The sequence below is a fragment of the Salarias fasciatus genome, chromosome 15, assembly GCF_902148845.1.
Source record: "Salarias fasciatus chromosome 15, fSalaFa1.1, whole genome shotgun sequence".
Classification (NCBI taxonomy): Eukaryota; Metazoa; Chordata; class Actinopteri; order Blenniiformes; family Blenniidae; genus Salarias; species Salarias fasciatus.
In genome coordinates this window covers 28,943,220-28,947,695 of record NC_043759.1, presented here as the reverse complement: position 1 = coordinate 28,947,695, position 4,476 = coordinate 28,943,220, and positions in this window count along the sequence as shown.

Sequence of the window (4,476 nt, the reverse complement as noted above, 5' to 3'; positions counted from 1 at the left end):
GGGGATGAAGCAGGCCTAAGGACAGCCAGGGCTAACCTGTCACGAGGTATCAGAGAGGCCATGAGACGGTACTCCAGGAGGATCGCCGAACGCTTCACTGACAGCAGAGACACCAGGAACCTGTGGCGAGGGATCCAGACCATGACGGATTATAAACCCGCTCCACAGACCTGTGACAGCTCCACCTCTCTGCTGAATCAACTGAACGACTTCTTTGATCGCTTTGAGGCCGACAACAACACCCCAGCACAGAAACCCCCCCTCCTCCTGACGACCAGGTGCTGACGCTGTCCCCGGACAGTGAGGAGATCCCTCAGAGGGACCAGTGTACGGAAAGCCCCAGGTCCTGACGACATTCCTGGTCGTATCCTGAGAGACTGTGCTGAGGAGCTCACCGATGTTTTCACTGACATCTTTAACATCTCGCTGAGCCAGGCTGTTGTCCCCACAGGCCTCAAAGCCTCAAAGCCACCACCATCATCCCGGTTCCTAAGAAGCCGTCTCCCTCCCACTACAAAGACTGTCACCCGGCTGCACTCACCCCCATCCTTATGAAGAGCTTCCAGCGACTCGTCATGCAGCACATCAAGTCTGCCCTCCCATCCACCCTGGACCCCAGCAGTTTGCTTATCGGTCCAACCGCTCGACCGATGACGCCATCGCCACTGCTCTCCACTCAGCCCTCGCCCTATCCCAATGTTTCCACTCATCTCCATTATTATTAGTTATGGAAGAATGTGTGTGTGTGTGTGTGTGTGTGTGGGGGGGGGGGGGGGGGGGTAGGTTTGGGGCTTGTGATGAATAAATGAATGGAGGGAAAGAACTCCACGCTAATTATTATACTGAGGAGCTGGTTCTCTGATGAAGATGAATCAACTCCTCAGTCTCCAGTCCCGGAGCCTTGGTGAAAGATGATCTACTGGATCATTGCTCATGGATCCACCATTCAGAACCAGATACACAAAAGGTGGAATACATCTAACTGAAGCAGCTGAAGAAATAAAACGTGAAGTGACCACTGGCATGTTGGAGGCAGCAGGTGCAGCAGCAGGACCTGCGTCTCCCCACAAAAGAGAAAACAGTAATGGTCTTCCTGTTTTAAGAGGTAAAACAAGAGTGAATTAGCAGGGAATATTTGTGCAGTCCACCATCAGAGCGAGCTTTTAGCTCTGCTGGGAACATCGAGCGGATGCTGTCGACCATCTGAGTTTCCTTGTGAGCAGTGTGCCTTCACCTTCTGAGTTCTGACGAGAGAAAAATGTTACTGAAATAAACAAGCCAAGCTGCACTTATTGAACACTTCTCTTTATTTCATTCAGTTTACTGACTGAATTGTACCTGGTTATGGTGCAGTTTTATTGACAGAGCTTTTTAAATTGGTAAATAAATACTTGAATATTGCATGAGGTTCCTTTTAAGCACTGTAATTTCTGGAGGTTGAACACTATTTTTTGTTGCTAAGATATTTTGCAGCCTAATTTATTGCAGGAGAAACTTTATTCTTTTCAGTAGTGAGGAGGAAGTGTGAGTGGACGGTGTCAGTGCTACGCCTACGCCTGTGGCGCTGGAGGAGACGGTTCCTCCGCCGCAGTGAGAACACGCTTATCTGGGAAAAAAAGACAAAAAAGTCAAATACTTTAAAACTGATTTGTTTTAAAAAAAAAAAAAAAGTGATATTGAAACTTTGCCAAACTGTCCAGCCCTACATAATGGCAATGCACCGACAAGGACGGCACTGAATCCACGAACCTGACTATGAAAAGATGCACTAAAGAATTCACACAACAGATCACGTCTTCCTGTGAGGATAAAACGTCTTTTACAAGAAAATACAGGGAAAATCTTACCAAGTAGCAGGGTCAAGGAAAAGCTAAATCCCCTTTAACCAACGTAGTGATGAATGTAACGTGTGTGTTTCTTCTATGTATGTTTTGTGTTGAACAGAAAGCCTTCTCGGGGAATCAGTCATATTTAAAGAAACGGTAAAGTGTTTGATGGTATGAAGGGTTGTAGATGAGTTCTCTGAGGAGCCCCCCTGGGATCCGTCTCAGTAAACACTACATTTCATGCGGCGACAGGCCTGTCTGTGGCTTCGCTTTGGCTTTGGACGGCATGATTATGGAAACAAATCACCATTACAGGGCGGTTCAGAGCCGAGGCGGCGGGGCGCTCATTAGCGAGCCGGGTGTTTTTATTGGAAACATGAGGGGTTATCACGGGGGCCGGCGTCGCCTCGCGACAGGAGCTGCAGCAGCGTCTGCTAGCCATGTCCTGAAATGAAGTTAGGGCCGCTCCACAGACTTCCCGATAAGGACCCATTCATCAAACCCACTTTACCGGGCTGTGCCGGTGGAAGATAAGCTTTCTTTTTCCTCTCGGAGACGCTGCATCTGCCTCCCACATCAGAGACGAGTGAGAGAAATCTCTTCTTCCTGGCGTCTTGTCCTGGCGGCTTACGCCCGGCTGAGGAGCGTGTTGGTGGTAAAGAGGAGGACGGCGGTCCAGCGCCTGCAGGGCCGGAGAGAGACAGGTCTGCAGCCCTGGGCGGGCGGCCGGATCACGGGGACAGAGTGGCGCTCAGACAGGGATCAAGGGCGTTCCTGTCATCCTCATTATTCCTCTCAGTGTCTGCAGGATTGCTTTCTGAGGCGATAAGAGACAGCAAGGAAAGTTTAAAGCTGCTCGCTGTCAGACTCAGGGCCCGGCTCCAGAGCGAGGGAGTCAGTTCTCTTCAGAGCCATCGGGTCAGGTGAACCACCTCCAGGGATTTGGAGGGATTACGACCGGCCCTCTTTACCGTCGCTCCGTTTTACCGCAGACTGTCGCTCTGTGGCGTCTCTGAGATGATCCGCTCAGCAGGGAGCCGAGACCATGAGGAGCCCTGGAGGGCCTCCTCACCAGCAGCCAGCGCAGCAGAAAGCACGCCGCTGGGCTTCTGCCACGGCGGGAAAAAACCATCCAGTGGGACAAATATCTTCCATCCAGCCGGCAAGACGTTCCAGATCAGTCTGTCGTGAAGAAGTTGGGCTTTCACTTTTCTACTTGATGTTTCTGACTCAGGCATCTGTTCAGTCTGGTGATAGGCAAAACATAGCAGCAAAAAGATGAACGTTTAGGACAGATTTACTCCTGTAATATGAATAAGTTTGGATGAAACAGAAGAGGAAATGACCAAAAGACTCCTGAAGGAATGGTTAGGTGTGATTTAACTTAATTAAAGTCCACCTCACTGCACTGAAGGACAAGGGAAAGTGCATTTATCTTCCAATACATCACGTTTCACCTGTAAACAGTGACTCTGCAGTGGGATGTACAGTTGTTCTGCACACACAGCAGGGCCGTCGAAGCCCTGCTGAAGCTCCTCTGAGGCTTTCGGAGAGCGTTTCCATGTCTGAGGGCTTCTTGGAGCTGTCTTACACTGCATTCATTTCAGATCAATTTCTTGTCTTGATGAGAAAAATATCTTGGCCAAATCTACATTCCACTGAGGAGGTGAGTGCTGATTCTCTCCAGAAATAACGGGACCTGATGGAATATGTGGCAACACGTGGCCATGCTGCCTTGAGGCAGGGCCTGCTTGGTACCAGGGACTGGTTGGTGGTGGTGCAGAATGGCAGCCTTACCTCAGGGTAGCTGAGGCTACTCACAGAGCTGACCACCAGTGGGTTTGGAAGGAATATGAGTGAGTGTTCAAAAAAGTGCTTTATAAAACCAATGCATGATGCTAATTATCACTGTTAGCATGGAAACCAGAGGCGATGGGAACTTTCTATCGTCTGGGAACTGTTGTATTTTCCTAGAGTCATTTTCTTCCCAGACAGTTTAAAGTTTCATTGCAGTACTTCTTACATGTTCAAAATAACATTTTCTGATCCGATCGGGAATAATTAGGGCTGGGCACGCGTTAACGCGCCGCTTTCTTAACGCCGACTATTTATTTCATCTGGCGTTAACGTTTTTTTTTTTTTTTCTTCTTTTTCCTCATTATTTTGAAAGCTTGTTGCTCACTGGCTCTGAATACACACACACACACACACACACATAGGATGTTATGTTGATCACTACTGGCCATGGGACGGGCGTCATCACGCACCTCAACCAAAGAGAGCATTTGTTGGACTCGTACAAACCGGAACTTGCGGGAAGCAGAAGCCGTGAACAGCCAAATGGAGAAACGTACCGAGCTCGTACATGGACAGTTTCAGTTTAAATCTCTTCCAGACGGCGGAGCTGATAGAACTAAAGCTGTCTGTAACCACTGCAAGGCTGAATTTTCTGATCACCGGAGTACTTCGAGTCTGAAGTATCATTTAAATGCGACGCACGCCGTTAATGCCAGCGAATCACCGGCCCAAGCAAACAGTAGAGGGAGGCTTCAACAAACTACGTTGGATGCAGCATGTGGGAGAAGTGTGGATAAATAAAAGCAAGACAAGCTAACAAATGCCAAGGAAAAGTGGACTGCAACAAATTGCA